At 44.9% G+C, this 17,783-nt stretch overlaps 1 long non-coding RNA gene across 1 annotated transcript; it reads left to right on the plus strand.

Annotated features, from left to right (window-relative positions):
• Positions 1–10,312: 10,312 nt before the first annotated feature.
• On the plus strand, positions 10,313–13,616 carry LOC109317956. Its single transcript, XR_002103152.1, has 2 exons — positions 10,313–10,892; positions 13,136–13,616. It is a non-coding gene; the product is annotated as an uncharacterized LOC109317956 (long non-coding RNA).
• The last annotated feature ends 4,167 nt before the right edge of the window (positions 13,617–17,783 follow it).

Here is a 17,783-nt window from a genome sequence, read left to right on the forward strand (position 1 = left end):
ACTGAAGGCACCCCTTGGAAGATGTCAGCTCTCGGTTTTGATTACCAAAAAGTACTACAGCAATTCTTCTGTTGCAAAGAACTCTGAAAGCCCGCAAGTCAGAATGGTTTTGATGCTATGGATTCCTATTTGAAATCTCTGGGTTTATTTTATGAGTCACATGTAGCTATTTCACACCTAACAGTGCCTATATTTTGCGGTAGCCCGCAACACCCTTAAAAGTATTTTGCATAACTCTGCTTGAGAATCACTGCCCGAAAGCAGCTGTACTCAGGACAGCACTTTCCCACGTGCTGAGATTGAAGTCCCTTTAACTTGAAGGCTAACCTGAAGGCAGTGGATCACAGGCACATGCTGAAAGCTTTAGAAATATTCAATTCATCCTTTTATAGCAATCATTTCTGTGAGACCAGTGCAAAACGATGCTGGGATTGGCTGCACTGGTGGCTTCAACCCCAGTATGATCTCCTTTGCCTTTGTGCATATGGAATAGTGGGAGCCCTTTGGGAGTCCCAATCTTTGATGAAGGCCAAGTCCCCAGGTACAGGCAGTTTCCAGAGGGGATGAAGGTTTGAGCTGGTTTTTGCCAATGGGTGGGTTCAACATCATGTGAAACATAACTTCTACCTCTGTGTTTTTAATATTCAGCAATCACTCAGCCCGCACCCAAACATCTCATTCTGAAGGCATGTTTGTCTCCAAACAGCCCTCTCAGGCTTTTCATAAACACACGTTAATAAGCTTCACCAAGAATTTTAATACAGAATGATCTGCTTGCCAGGAAATGCATTTACACTGTCAGCCACGGAGAAAAATAGCATTTCACTGCTGCCCAAGACCAGAAACACCCTGCACGGCTCCCCTCTTCCCTCACACTTTTCCTCTCTTTTTGTTGCCGGAACATGGTGGTTCTGACATTGAAGGGCTAATCGCTCTGGCTGGGCTCCAGACATGGTGCAGGCAGGTACTGCATATGCTGCCCCTATCCAGCTCTGTCAAAACACTGCAACACCCAGCTGAAGACTACTCTGTAGTTGTGCCAATGCACCTCCTTCTTGATCAGCAGAATCCCTTCCTGTCCCTGCCCTACGTTCCCACCCGTTGTAAGCCTTCACTCACGCAACTCTTTCTTCCAATCCTGGTCCACTATGCCATCGAAACAATTCACCTTATTCTTGATCTTGAGTATTGTTGCTGTGTCAAGACAGGTTCCCTGCCCAAACACCTCTCTTTTGAGACTCCTCTGGCCCATTATAGTAGGCTGTGGCAGTGTTGGTCTCCTCCCTAGCAGAGACCCCTCAGCATCATAACATTTCAGTGTGGATTAAGTGGAGGCCACTTGGGAGGTCGGTGTGGAGCTCAACCCACCACTCTTGAGCAAAAGGACCATGACACAACAATCCCAAGTGCGGCATCCCAGCCTTCTTGTCTCTGTCTCCTATGTACAGGATGACTGGGCTGTTCACCGACTGTACTGACAGACATGACATGCCCCAATCCTGGGCTTTCTTGCAGTGCTGTGCTGAGCATGCATGCTCAATCCATCCCCTGACATCGAGATGGTCAATCAATTAATTGGTTAAATATGTGTGGAGTATGCAGGCACCGGCTGGGTCACATGCTTCACATTCACCATCCTCTGAAACATCAAGTTTTGGCTATTGCCAGGGGCAGGATACCAGATTTGATGTACTCAGCTGCTGACCTGACCTCACAAATCCCAATGACCTGTGCCAAATAAAGATTGTATTTCATAGGCTTTTTTTCCAACAGCTGAAAATGCTTCTCCTGCTACAAGCTAGCATGTCCAGTGCCAACCCCTGCCAATGGGAGAACCTCTTCTCCCAGGGTAGGACTAGTCCTCCCATTTGTTCAGGACAAATGGGCCAGTTGTTAGGGAGATGGTGACACAGCACAGTTGATCATGGCAACAGGGATGCCATTAAGATGACTGTGGAAGGGTTCTCAGGACTTGCTGGCATATAACATTGAGGGCAGGAGCCAGGAAGGGTGTTTCATTGCTCCCTGCCCTGCTGGCAGTGGGGAAGTGGTTTTCATTGTTCTCAGCTTACGCCCAGTGGAAATGCCCCATTTTTCATGCTGCCTCGACTGCTAAGCACTGTGGCTGCTGCCTCCATTCTTGATTTAACTCGCCTTCTTCTCAGCTTGGCCCTTGTTCCCCCTGTTGTTTCTCTCTGAAGCAGTAGCCTGAAGGTAAGGCATCCCTGCTGGTGGTGATCTGGGTCTTGCTGCACTCTGTTTTCCAAAGGTGTCCAGCATCCCTGTGGAGCTGCGCATAGCTTTGCTGTCATAGTGTCTTATGGCTTAGGGCAGAAGGTTAAAGGTACTGACCACCATATTACCAAGGACTGGACCTGGCACCTCGAGAATCTCTTTGCCTAAGCTCCCTATCTGTAGCGAGGGGATGATAGCACTGCCCTACTACACACAAGGGCTGGAAGAAGAGAAGCAGAAAGGACTGTGGGGTGCTCACATGCTACAGGGGCAAAGAAGCAATTACATAGCAGAGGTAGATGGGTTAGTGATAACAGGTGAGACCGGCCAGGATGCACTGGCTAATGTCCCTGAACTTTTCCTGTCTAAGAACAACTGACATCATTGTCCTAGGGGGTGAGGAGCAGGAAGCATCCACATATTCCTGGTGTCCAATATATTACCAGACAGATGCACTATCCACTAAAGGCATCATTTTGCACGCAGTTATTTCATAGATTTCGTAGACATTAGGGCTGGAAGGGACCTCGAAGATCATCAAGTCCAGCCCCCTGCCCCAGGGGCAGGAAGTCAGCTAGGTCAACGGATCCCAGCAAGATAAGCATCCAAATGGTTCTTAAGCATTTATATATGGGAACAATGTTGCATCATTTAGACATCCAGGTATCCCATCACACCTGTTACCCAGAGCCCAGCTACTGAATACTCTACATTGCACTGTCTAGTTGTGGCCCAGCTGCACATTCCCCCACTCCCCCCTATGCCTTTGGACTCACAGTGCCCTACTGCTGTGGCTTACACTGTATCATGTCTTGCCAACTCACAGGGTATAAGTTATTGAACCTCAAGCCCCCACTGTCCAGTAAGGCAGCACTATACTCCTCCTCGTACAGGTGGGTGACAACAGAACTTCAGGAAATTTGCTCAAGCCTACACAAAATCTGCAGCTGATGAGAGATGTAAGATGTTACAAGTCCTAAAATGGCACCCGTACCCCTAACTCCTATCTCCAGCAAGATAGATAAGAGGATAGAAACATTTTCTCTCTAGAAATACATGCCCTCAGATCCCTCCAGTTCCACATACAAATCCAGGTAAACACCAAGGCTGCTGTTTTCAAAGCAGCAACCAGCACTTGTCTCTCACTGTGTTTCATGGGAGGTGGGCATTAAAAATCTCATCTTTGCTTGCCACACCCTGTCCCATGCCCTTCATAAGGCACTGCCAGCTCACGTTCTGGCCAAAAATGTTTCCTCGTCTGTGTTTAAAGGAGACTTTCATGGGCAGTGCAGCTGCAGAGCCGGGAGAGGCCAGGTGAGCAGAGATGCCAGAGCCCCATGGGGCTGGCGGGTTCCTTCATCTCATCCCGTGTAACCTCTGCCTGACATCCCCAGCCGTTCTCACCTTGCCGTGTTCCCATGTGCGTTCCAGGGCACTGCTGAACCACAGTGAGAAAAGTTCAATGCTGCCAAAGCATTTATCACACACATTGGAAGGGAGCTGCAAGGGAGGAGGTGGGAGAGAACTCCCCAGCAGAGGCCAGACTGCTGGCATTTCACACCATTTGCTCCCTTTGCCTTTCTTGCTTTTCATTCCTATTCTTTCTCTCACTCATTTGGATGCTTTCTGACAAGGTTCCCTGGCACATCAGCTAATTAGTCTATTTATAAGTCATCTCTTTGCTCCCAATTGACTGACAAAGACAAAAATAATCTCAAATCAAATCTAGTCCAATGATGAGATTAAAAATAAACGTCCCAAATGGCCTCTCAGAACCCAATTTAGCACAGGCCATGCATGCCAGATTTCCAAGAGGAGCGATACCATCTCCTCCTCATGCCATGCTCCCCCCTTTGCTGGTCCCCAGCAAGTTCTCTGTTTGCCTTTTAGTATCGAATGTGCTGATGGAAGCTGCCGGGCAGAAATGTGTGTTTTTTGCCAAGCAGTTTTTTGCCATTTTAGCACAAACTCCTTGCTACAAGCAGGAGAAGGGGTGGGTTGGAGCAGGGGGGCAGGTGATCATCGGGCCACCTATTGTTTAAAACCCCCACCAGTGTAATTGTGTTGAGCTTAATGGGAGCTGATGGGGTCACAGGGAACCCAAGGGGAATAATGGTTAGAGTTAGTGGTAGAAGTAAGAAGTAGAGGCAGGCATAAGGTTTGTCCTACAGCTCATTTCATGAGGCTGGGAGCTGCCATTTAAACCCCAAGCTCCAACCAAGTTGGAGAGTCCTTCAGTGAATGAGTGCTCAGTTTTTGGGATGAGCCTCGGAGGTTGAGTTTGGGAACAGACCTGTGTATCTTTTCTCTTCTCTGGAACGTGGGAATAACAACATGGCAACACATGAGAGGAGAGGTTCAATTCACCCATGCAAGAAATACTTTAAAATCCAAATATTAGAAGAAAGTGGTATATGTGCAGGTGTACCTGTGCATGTATGTGTATGGATACACATGCGTACATGTGCCTGAACATGGGGTTATATACATGTACTGGGATGTGAACATGTCTGGGTGTCCATGTTTCTGCATGCTCTTGCATTGATAGACAGGCATGGGCCTGTATATGGAGAGTCCACAGATGTGCCTCTGTACACATGTACATATATAGATTTATGCATGAATGTGTGCATTGAGATATGAGCAAGCAGCATGTGCCTGCATGTCTGCATGTACAAGGTATGTGCATGGTTGTGTGAGCAAAGTATTACCATCACCCCAGTGAGTGAGCTGACTTTCCCACTCCATACCACAAAAGCAGACAGGCTTTTACCTAGTGAATCCAACACCCTGTCTCCTAACCATGCTCTGAGCTCCCAATGAGCAGGCATCCCTCATGCCTTTCACACATACAATGGAGCAGAGATCTTCTGAGCAGCCATGAGCCATAGTCCCCATGGACTAGCATGTGTGAGCAATGGGAGCATCATATAGACACACCAAGTTACGAACTACTAGCAACTCATACACATCTTGTGCCCTGCAAGTATGTTGTCCACCCGCACATGGATCACTTCATCCAACACAAAAATGTAACTACCTCTAGGGTGACACATGGTAGCTGCTTAACAGCTCACAGAAACAGTATGCAGCAGATGAGGACAAAGCCCTTTACCTAGCTGACTGAAGGTTTATTAGGAGGTAATATGTCATGAAATGGGACAGGACTTAGCCGGGACAATGAGGATTTTAATGAAAACTACTGCACAGGACCTCGGTTTTCTGTCTCATACAATGAAGACCGTCTGAAAGTGCAGTGTATCCCCCCCACTCCCCAATGCCATGTTGGAGGCACTAATTCTGTGCTGACGCAGAGAAGAGCATGACCCCTGACTAACCAGCTCCACTTCCTGACCACAGCACCCTCCTGGGGTGTTGCTTTTAAGGCGACTCAGGGGTGAAAAATCCCACTGACAAGAACCACCAGCACCACTTCCTGCCATGCTGAGGTCTCACCTCAGTCCTGATCATGTGCAGACCTTGTGAAAGGGCAGGACACAGCACGGCCACAAGTGGTATGGCTGTCACGAGGGCCTTCACTCAGGTGGGGAAAGATCCAGCAGCAGATTCCAACGATAAGCAACATGGTAGCACCCTCAAATACCAGAAGACGATGAAGACCATGATGAATGAGGTAAATTGGGTGGAGGAAAGAAACAGGAGATCACAAATAGAGCAACTTCAAATCCTACTACACATGTGGGCTGGAAGCCATGACGTGTGTGTGTGTGTGTGTGTGTGTGTGTGTGCATGTGCATGTGTGTGACGCACTCGGTCTTTTCCAACAAACATGGCCTTCCTCACTGAGCCAGACATTTCAGGGGGAGATGAAATCAAGACTTCTCACATGTTGTACGTGCAGTTAGTGAAAAGAGAAGAGTTCAAGCACTCCAGCTGGGCTGAATTTGGTTGTGTCATCTTCAAGAAGTGATGCATCTCACTGGGCTGCTTCTCAGTGACTCTGGCCTAATCCATTTGGACTCAGATGCTGGAGCTGTCCTTGTGTAAATCAAGTGCATTGCTAACAATCTGGGTTTGTTTGTGTTTTTTTCACAAGGTAATAACTGTGTAACCAGCCCCTGCTCACTTCCTTTGAGCCGTTAAGTTAATATCTAAAAGTCAAAACCTGCACCTGAAGACAGGCTGTAAAATGAAAAGAAATGCAGGATGTGTGTGTGTGTGTGTTTCACTTTGTGTATGTGGTGGGAATGGTCCTGTGGATATATGTCTGTGGAGTGTACTCATACATGTGCAGGACTGTGTATATGGTATGTGGGTTCATGTATGCATAGGTGTATGATGGTAGAAGCTTAAGCACATATGGCATCCTTCTATGTGTGTGTATATGTGCTATGTGTGGGTGTGCTTTTGTGTGCATCTGTGTGCATGTGTGACATCTGTGTGTGTGCATGCACCTTTGTCTATGAATCTGCGTGTTCAGAGCTGCTATTGCATGTGCCTTTTGGGGAAGACAGCATGTACAAGACTGGATGTCAGAGAGTCAAATGGCAGAGAAATCTGTCTCTTGATAACTGCCTGCTTAAACCTGCTGTGCCTGGCTGAGGACAGCAGCTCCATTTTCTGTCACTCACTCACTCACACTCACTCACTCACTCACTCACTCACTCACACTGCCCATGTAAGTTGAGTTTTGCTCAGGAATGGAGCTCGGATTTGACTTTTGCCCTGATGCCAATGCAAGTTTCCACCTGTTCGTGCCTCAAAGCTGTGCTGAGTTGCCTCTGTTGCCAACACAGGTCTTTTCAAGGGAGATAGACCATGGACTCACCGATGCCAGAGCTGGGTCATGTTTATAAACTGATACAGGTGAGCCCACAGCTGGAACAAGGAAATTCAAACACAAATAATGCTTATGTTTCCAGGTGTGTGTGTTAACCCCCAAACTGCTAGCTCCTAGCAAAAGTCCTGGTGCTATAAGCTGCTGAAAGTCCTCAGTTCTCACTGAAGTCCATGGGAGAGGTGGTGTAGCCATGTTGGTCTGAGACAAAAAGAAATGCAAAACTCTAGAACTCTTGGTTCAGAGATGATACCTTTTATTAGACCAACTAAAAAAATCACAAAAATATAATCTGAAAAAAAAATATTTTTTGTAATTTCTTAATTGGTCTAATAAAAGGTATCATCTCTGAACCAAGAGTTCTAGAGTTTTGCATTTCATGGGAGAGGTGAGTCACTCCCCTCCTTGCAAAATGTGTGAGAAAGCTAAAAGACCATGGCCCACTGTGAGGTTAGGTTCACTGAAGGCAAAGTGGTTTGTGTGCTGTGTGTGGGGCTTAGAGAAGGCCGTATTTTACTTACTCAAAAGATCATAGAAAATGAACTTGGAGCTGGCAAACTGGTGCTCAGTGTATTTCAAATGGCTTGCAATGCTGCCTAACACAGCAGTGGTGGGACAGGTTTCTTCCAACTGGCACAATACCAGTTGAGCAAACTAGATAAGGATTCAGCTGTACATCACAATGGGACTGTGTACAATACACACGCACACGCACATGTTTTACATTGTTGGTGGTACCAAAAATAGACAATAGCAGACCAATAAATGGAATCCACTTAGGATGGATGGGACGTGGCTTAACACAGAACAGGACACGACCTCCAAAACCCCAGGGCAGAGCTCTGAGACAGAGGGAATTAAAGAAATCAGTCCAAGCAGCACAGGTCCATGTATACATGCACATTCACAGTTTTCTTTTGTGAATGTGAAAGTAGATGAAATCCAACCCCAATAACACCTTTTAAAAGCCCAAGATTTCCACAAATGATGCCCCTTACTGTATTGCTGGGCACCACTTAAGCTGACATGTTTACCCTTGGCATTAACCTGGAGGGAGGGAAATGACATTACCCCTCAGTTTAGAGATGGGAACTAAGGCACAGTCTGAGAAGAGATCAGATTTTCAAAGGTGCTTAACTCCCATGGACTATATCTGGACCTGACTGACTGGTCCCAAGTCACACATAAAGTCTGCTCCAGTGGAGGGGACTGAACAAGACTAGCACCCTAAGCACTATAGCATCCATCCTTCTCTTGTTGCTGCTCTACAACTACTGAGGCTCCCGTCCACAAAGATATCTAGGTGCCTAACTCCTATTGAAATCATGGGCCTCAGGTACCTAAATACCTTGGCAGGTAAGACCCTTAGGTTTGATCCCCCTCAGTGTGGCTTCCTGGACAGTCACCTGTAACCAGCAATTCTGGGGAGCCAAGATGCTGAATTCACTGAAGCTGCCACCTGCCTATGATATTCTGCTAGAAGAAAGCATGGCTTAAAGTACAGAATAAGCAAGCCAGTGTGAACTGTGTGCTCAGATCTAACTGTAATCCCCAATGTACAGCTGACAGGCTGAGGCATAGTGAATCAGAGCCTGATTTTCATGTCTGTGCTGTTGTCCCTCTCACCAACTTCTCTATGAGTTGTGAGCACTCAGCACTCCTGCAAACAATCAAGATTGAAATGAGTGGCCCAAGAGTGAGTTAGTGACAGGGCAGGGACAGAAGCCAGGTGTCCTGGTGGTTCAAACCACTATGTCCTATTGCCTCAGCATCATCACTCTCCAGGGGCACAGCCTTTCCCCATGTTGTGCAGAGATGTTGTACCTTGTTTGTGTTTCTATGGTGCTATCTTGTGCTCTGGCTCCCATCCGACAATTCCCATCAGCTAATTTTCTGCAAGGTTAATTTCTAATGTGAAAAATGGGCTCCGCAGAGCAATTGTGGTTGATTTAAAAAAAAAATGAAATTGGAAGTCTCTGATTTGATGACTGGTCTCAGGAGACCAAGTTAAATTAGTGTTAACCAATCGGCCACAGAGGAGCAGAGGAAAATTCCTGCTGGATTCCTCTCCTCAGTTCACTCCCTGGCTTCATTTTCCATCCCCAGATCCTTCCAGCCCAGCAAACATATACAGTGCTGCCATGACAACCCTGAGACGAGATATATGTATATGAAAAAATGAGACAATCTGTGCCCTCAGTAATCACTTGGAAAGTGGAACATTTAAACCTAGGCTACTTTTAAAGCAATCACGCTCCTGCAAACAGATACATGCTCGTACAGCTTCTCCCTTACATACACACCTGTTTACGTGTCATCTCTGTTGCACACACACACACACACACACACACACACACACACACACACACACACACACACACACACACACACACACACAGAGCTATATAACCCAGATTCTCCCAAAATCTGGTCTATACAAACATATTCAATTGTCGTAGGCCTCGTCTTATGTCTTTATGTCTTGTTTGCATAGGAACATTATTCTGGAATAAGGCGGGGTGTAAACAGAGGAAGAGCAATTCCAGAACAACTGGTGTAGACAAGCATGTAGCTAACACGTGCTAGCTTTCCACCTTCACATCTTAGTCTAGACAAGGCCCGTGGATCCGATTCTCAGCTGCCCTGCACCTTGTATAGACATTTACACCCAGGCAGAATATTGCTGTTCTGACTCGAATCCCCCTACTCATATATATTGCACTGTGTCCCACTACTCGTATATGTTGCACTGTGGCCCTGCCAGCTGGGAGGAGGGCTACTTTGGGCTGCTCCATAGTTCTGTCGCCACAGGAAGAGCTGAATGCAGATCTCCTAATCCCTTGTGCAGGGCTTTCATCTCAAGACCAACCTTCCTTCAAGGCTATTTAGATCAGGTCCTTCTTTCAGATAAAGCTTGGACTAGCATCCAGATTCCTGAGGCTTACCTTGAACTGAATCTCCACTCTCTTCTCTACTTTACTCAGAATTAATTTTGAGGCTGGAATGTTCCTCTGCTGGATCAGCGTTTTTCCCTGATTTTTTTTTCTTTTGGGTCTCCAGCCATCATCCATAAGGACCTGCCTGCCCTGTTACCAATTAAAGCACCAGATCTCTTGCACTCCTCTTGATGTCTCAGCTGTAAACTTACATGACAAAAAGATCAGCCTCCCTCCGCCCCACCTTATCTCAGTACAGCTCCCTCCTTCTCTACTAGCTTTGCTGTGCGCTGTGGCTATCCGAACACTCGTTACTCAGACAGTTCCCATCTGGAGCCAATAATTTAATCAGTGTTGTAAACCTACAAGAATCCTGGGTCATGTGCCTGATTGATTAAAGCATGAACAACTTATTAAAAAAAATCTTTCTAGTCAGAGCTCCTGGAGAAGGGGAACGGTTGGATGCTGAAGTCACCTGCTCGTGTAACAAGCACAACCAGCTTCTTGTAACCAATTGGTGACATCTTCATGTGATACGGTGGCAACACACATTGAGTTGTGACCAGACAGCACCTTTACAGCACTGCCACAGTTCAATGGACAGGCCCATCCCTGCTGCTTATGGACTTTAGTGCATTCTGGGAATACCCAGTTATGTCTCAGCAGCAGGTAGCCTGCTAGGAGGATTCAAATAGAGTGGCATCGGCAACACAGGGGACCATGGACTCTAGGATATCCTACTGCAGAGATTGCTTGGGACACGATAGTCTGGACAAGACATTTAAAGGTCCCCTGTGCACCGAAGAAAGGACTATGCTGAACTGAAGAAGATGCTGTGAGGGACCATGGGATATTGGCATTTAAGGGACAAAACCTTAGCAAAGACAAAAGCCTGCCTGCTACCCAGCTGAGCATTAAGTCAGGTAAGATTAAGCACCTCTACCATTTCTTTGCTACCTTTACCATTTCCTCAGCTGCCCTTGATATCCTTGGAACGCAACTGTATTGCACATGACAAAGCATATATAAAAAGGGCTTCAGATCCACAGATAGACCAAAGTCAAAGCCATCTGAGCTGAGTATTGAATCTGCTAGTGATTCAGGGTGGGATTCATATCTGGGATTTGGGTTTCAATGACTGGAACTTATGCCACTGTATAAAATAACGGACAGACACTATCATTGTGCCTAGATCAGCATGGGATGAAAATAGGACAATGAATAAATGGAGATGCTACAAGTCCTTCAGGTCAGCGCTTTCTTGTATGCCAGGGGATGGATGGAAAGGCTCGTTTACAGCTGTGAGTTAGGTATGGCTTGGGACTGGAGCAGTACACAGACACTGAGCTGTGGTGAGGAACTGAACGGTGATAACCTCTCTTGGGTGACTATGGTAAAGCAGCTCTTTTAGTTCACGCATAAGGGTCTTGCCTGGAATACCATAAAAAACCTAAAGGAAATTCTGGCCTCATTGAGTTCAATGGGACTTCCTCTAGGTTCTAGTTCAACCAAAGTCTTTTTCAGTACAGATCCATTTCCAAAACTGGCCCTTTATCAGGCAAGGATATTCTTGTGATTAAAGCCCAATTCATGGCCTTTCCATGGATTTGGTGGATGATGCTGAATAGCCTATTGTCTGGGAATTACTATGCTTACCCAGGTATAAAATTGAATTAATCACGCCTACTCCAGAAATACTGTGACACATACCTCATTGATGCTTTTAGAATTGAAACATGGAGATAACAGAGTGGAAAGCATTTTTCTTTGTAGTCAAGATAATACGGGTTTTGCCACAACATGCAAAAATATTTCTAACCCAAGGCAAAATGGCTGTATATACATATCTGTGTGTGTGCGTGTTTATGTATATGCATATATACATATATGTTTATGTATTTGTATAAAGATTTGAATTTCCTTGTGCACTCAACAACAAATTACATTTGTGAACATGTTTGCAAAGTTAGATGAATTAATGGACTGGAAAATGTGCCCAGTTTTAAATCCTGAAAGGGCTGAATAAAATCTAGGGCAAAATATGTGATTTTACATGTTTTGAAACTCTAGGACTTTCATGGGAAATCCTCATAAAGTGAAACCCGAGGGGTGTGAGAGTAGATGAAATAAAACAGCAAAAATGCTCATACAGTATCCCACGGAAGAAAAATGTTGCACTTTTTAACACTTTGGCACTGTGTTAACTTCCAAGGTCATTGATTGCTAAGAAAGGATGACATACCCTGTCAAAACATTAGCACCTTTCAGCCAGAAGGCTTTCCAAAACATTTTATTAGCTATATTTACAGCGGTTACTTTTTCTACCACTGCAAGACATTAGAATGGGGCGGTTGTTATACACTGCCTGACTGTGTTACACATGGGGGTTGGAGATTTATGTGGGTAACAAGAAGCATTACTGTTACTGATAACTTACATTCAGGAAGGTATATTAAACCTCTTGCTTCAAGGCTGTGGCCAGCTTCTAACTTTTAGAAATTAGGTTAGGATTAGTATATAGGCCAGATTATCCTGAGTCTGCTTCTCATAGAGTTCCTCTAAACTGGCCAGTGATGGGAACTATGAGAAACAAAATATTGCCCTAACTGAATGCTGAGGCTTATCAAAGTTGCCTTTTCCCATATTGCCTAATGCTTATATAACCATCCAAATGATATGGGCATCCTCTATTGTCCCAAGCCACAAACAAGCTCTTCCTCCACAATAAATCCATCACCTCTAAAGATCAAAACCATGAACCCCATCAAAATAGCTTTTATCCCTGCAAAAAGAGCCATTTCAGAGAGTTTAGGAAACCTGCTAGGCATTTTTCTGTAGCTGCTTATTTTTTCATGGAAAGTGCTCAGACATAACAACAATGAAAAGCAGCATAAGATACCGAAGATAGATCCAAATACGAATATGGAGTCTGGACCCAAGTAGAAATACAGGTGGAATTTTAGGTTTTCAGGATGTATTTCCCCAAAATGGAATCTGGGAAGGAATCCAAGACTAACACACCCCTATTCTTATGAATAGTGCCAAGGCTCTTTAACGACCATGAGTGGTCTGGGTTTGGGGTTAATGTCTTATCCATAAGTTATTCAGTATTTCCTTTTAAAGACAAAATAGTTGGAATAACTCTCTCTTTTTTTTCAGATTGCAGTCGTGGCATCTTCAAATGCAGCCCTGCACAATTTCCATATGTGGCAGTGATTCTGGACATGGGGAAGTGTCCATTTTATGGGAGTTCCATCCCAGGAGCTTCCATGAGAACTCTGGCATTATCCACTTTATTGCAGTGCTAATACCCCTGGAGATAAAACCCAGCCTCCTTGTTATCATCAGAGCTCAGTCTTGCTGGGAATGCAGATTCTTGTAAGGTTTTCTGGATGCATCTTCAGTGCTTTTGCGCAGCCTTGTGGGATTTTTGCTCAGCCACATCTCCTTGTTTTGGTGACATCAGCAGAGCAGAATTCCACCAAGCATTCCCAAGAAAGTGTGAAATGTACACACTACCTCATACCTAATCCTGCAAACTGGCAGCAAGTCAACTCAAGTAACTGGATTTGGAGCTGAAACCAAATCTGATAAAAATACACCAGGCATTTGTGCACAAAATACATGCTAATAATAATAAAAAACCCTACCTTGGATCAACAAAGACAAGCAGAGCAACAAAATTGAAGCTTTCTTAGGTTGTAAGGAAGGTGAGCAAAACAGGTAGGTATTACTGGAGCAAGGAATGGCTTGGAATCGTCCTAAATGGCTTGGGATGTCCAAAGCTAGTTCTCTGATGTAACCAGGGGGAGGAACTGAAAAGGAGTGGTGTGATATAGAGAGATGGGGCCAGATCAAAATCTGGTCTGAACCTCCTGGAATGCTCAGATCTGGTTCTGAACATTGCTTCTGGCCTGGATCCATACAACAGGCCTCACAAAAACTAGATTAGTTTTCCTGTGATATATGTTAATTAAAATGATCACTTTCTCTTCAAACAGGTTTAGGCTTTTGCAAAAAAAAACATACACTGGATAAACAACAACACCCTTTGGGTTTTTTGGCACTAGAAGCTACCGTGACTTCTCTTTGGATACTGCTTCTGTGCACTAGAACTCACTGCCAGGGACAGATAGATTCCCTTGCGGGAGAAATGCACAACAGACCGCATGAATGCCCTTTCTGGTAAGGAAGGGGCAGTACTTGAGAAGTCACCTCTTCACTGAGGCTGAAAGGACAGAGACCAAACTTTTGGTTCTCATAACACAGAGGGTACCCTTTACCAACATGTCTAAGCAATTGGGAGTGAATGGGAGTAAAGGCTAGGTTACTTAAATGCCTTGGAAAAAAATTACTCAGAAGGCGTGTTTATACAAGATGCATTAATGCACATTAGCCTCATTTAATGCACATTATGGGTGTGCCTCTACACGTGCGTACCCTTAATGTGCATTAAAAATGGTGAAATTAAGCTAATTGTGCTTAAATTTAATACCTGCATTTGCATTTAGTTAAAGCACATTAATGCACATGTAGACGTGACCCAGCACTCATTTTAATGTTAAGTGCACTAACTTTGGTGCCAAGTCTCTGCATGTGTAGACACTTGCCAAAATTGCTTAATGCGCATTAACATAATGTGCATTAAATTTAGTCACATTTAAATGCACATGTAGGTGCACCTAGATAGACCAAAAGACCTTGTGCTGCCTAGTGTCATCACAGAAGGCCTCCTTAAGGTCCTGGCTTGCAGTCATGGATGGGGCTACATTGTCCCTCTCAATCTTTCCACAATCACTTGAAATGGAACAAGGCTTGTCTTTTTGTTAGATGACTCCAGCACAGCATAACTGGTGCCATGCTCCTTGCCTAGGACTCCTAAGCCCTTTTGTGATACCACTACTCCTACCAATGAAGAGCAAGAAGGCCACTGCAACAAGAAACTCTGCATCCATGCTTGGATACCTCTCTAGCTCAGTCATGACATCAGAATTCTGCTGCTAAGAAAGGAGGGAGCTACAGAGTGTGATGTCTTACACTGGACTCAAGGCTCAAAGGGAAAAAAGTATAACAGGAGAAAGAGATTACATTACTGGAAAACTATGAGGGCTCCTGGGCTTATTTCCCCTTCAGGCAATTGGTAAAAACATCAGGTACAAGGGTTAGACAAATTATAACAAATAAAACTTTGAAGAAATTCCTGACGATTAATTTTTTCCATTTGGGGATCCATCTGCTGGGCTTGGGAACCTCTGAGCAATGGGGGAAAAAAAGAAACAGATAAAAAATGGTGTCTCTGAAATGTAAATCTCCATGATTTATACAAGGATGAACCTAATCCCTGTCTGTGCAACTGGCTGCTGTGGAACACAAGTCTGGGCTGGGACAGAGGGACAAACGGCCTGATGCAGATGGGTTCAACAACTCAGTTTGGAACTTAGCGCAGCTGGAATGGGAAGAATGCAGTTGAATGATATGCAGTACAGGAAACAGACCCTGGTCCTGCTAAGCTATTGTGACCGTTCACTGATCCTTACTGTCATAGGTGACTGGTAGGGCATGCACAGGGATACACGTGCCTCCCTGATGGGGCCGGTGCTCCCCCTGACGGCTGACACTGATACTATCGGTAGGGCTGGTGCTCCCACCAGCCAGGCACCATCGGCAGCTTCTGCGGGTGTCCCCCACCAGATTCAGGAGGCACCACCTACTCATGCTTACTGTGACTGCAGTAGTGCCCATTGAGACCAATCTCCCATTGTGCTAGGATCTGTACGTATACACAGTATTAGTTCCTGCTGTAAAATGTTTACATTTTGAATAGACACAGGACAGAGGAATGGAGTATCATTATCCCCATTTTTTGGATGGGAAACTGAAATGCAGAAAGGTGGAACAGCAGTTCAAGGGTACACAAGGGAACCCATGACATGAATTGATTTCAATCCTCACCTAGTTACTTCATCACATGACCACCTTTCCTCTCAGGAAAGAGGTCACATGTTTACTTGTAATACTAAATAATGATCTTTACTTTGCTTCTTCATCATGACTTTCAAAGAAGGAAATCAAAGTCCATTACACATATCAATGTTTCACATCCAAATGAGAACAATTTGGAAATTTGCTGGGGACATTTTGTTTTTTCCCTCAAGAGAAATTCAGGTTTTTGGAAAAATAATGGTTTTTTTCTGGTGAAATGCAATTGGCTGTCCTTGATTTTTGTTTCCATATTGCATTGGAAACCCCAAACAGTGAGGCTAAGTACAGACAGACAAAAAGCCCAAGGCTGAACTGATTCAAACTTCACACATTAGTCTAAGCTGCATAGATTGAACTGATGATAAGCAAGTGGGCAGACATTCACTTTTGATTCTGGAAATGTAGCCACATGCCTGCAGTGGCTCAGGCCAGAAGCCGAAGGGTGCTACAGCACACCTCCTGGCTCAGCTGGAGCAGACATCTTGGGCCAAGGCTACTCTGCCCACCCTGTGGGGGGAGGGGTGGGAGGAGGTACAAAGCATCCTGGGATGCTGGGGGACTGTGGGTTAACTTGAATCTGGAGGGGATCTGGGATAGAAGTTCAAGATACTGATTTAACTTAAATCAGTTAAGTGTGATGCTATGTCCATCCAGGTTTATCTTAAACTGGTTTTGGCCATTTTTAAAGTGGTGTATATGCACTGAACTTCTGTTGTGTTACAGATTTGAACCAGTTTCCTATCACTTATACTGGCTTATGTGTAACTTCTGTCCCTAGTCTGAATGTTTTTATCTGAAAAAAACCCTTCTTTTTTGTTTCCTCTATTTTTTTCTGCTGTCCGTTATAATTGATTATTTCTAGTACAGAAGTCAGATATCAGATTCCCATTGGGCATAGTTCTTTACACACAGGCAGTAAGGAGAAAGTAAATTAAAAAAGCCAGGTCTCCAGCAATTATGGTCATTAAAGAACTGCATTGACTGGGAAAAGCAAACAGTTCTCTCTGAAAGTTTGAAGTCCCTGGAGTGATCTTCAAGGACTGAAAGGAGTGGCTCTGTCTCTGCACACTCACCAGATTCTTCTTGCCATTGTTCATTTTAATTTGAATTCTAAAGCAAATAAATAAATAAAGGGGGGAGTGCCTCTAAATGCCAGGCTTTGTATTAATTGTTAATTTTGGCCTTGGCTATAAACCCTGCCACAGTTAATGGCTTCAGGTGCATTCAGAATGACTCAGAAAATAAAGACACATTCTGTGCTCTAAGCCTTTGCTCAGGTTATTTATGAGACGAAGGAACACCCCCCTCCCCCCCCCGGACATGGAGAGCAGGGGGAAAAAGCCCTCCTCAGAGGCTGAGAACTGAAGAAAAAAATTCCTATGGAAGGAAATATTTTCATACGCTGCCCATTTGATTCTTGCCTGCCCTGACATTGCATGTGTTTCCAATCTTCAGCAAACATGAGTGGTGCATGTGGCAGTGTCTCAGACTGGCCTCCCAGACCATCCCCCTACCCCAGCTCCCCTCCTACACTCCAACAGATGGAGGTTGCGTTACTGGAACATGGAAAACAGACCCCTCCACACACCAACACAGAGCGCTATCAGCATATATAGCTGATATGCCAATAATATATGGTATTATATGTTATATTAATATATGTACGTTCACCTGAATATAAGGGTGATGGGCTAGGCATTTGTGTAGGGTCCTTCACTGTCCCCATGGAGAACCTCAAGATGTTCCTTTCTCATAAAGCTTCTGCCTGGTTATATTACATTGTTCTGGGGCTGGCTTGGGGGTGTTCGGGATAGAGTTGGGTCATCCTTGTC

Source organism: Crocodylus porosus, unplaced genomic scaffold (assembly GCF_001723895.1).
Source record: "Crocodylus porosus isolate Cpor-Errol unplaced genomic scaffold, CroPor_comp1, whole genome shotgun sequence".
NCBI classification, from domain to species: domain Eukaryota; kingdom Metazoa; phylum Chordata; order Crocodylia; family Crocodylidae; genus Crocodylus; species Crocodylus porosus.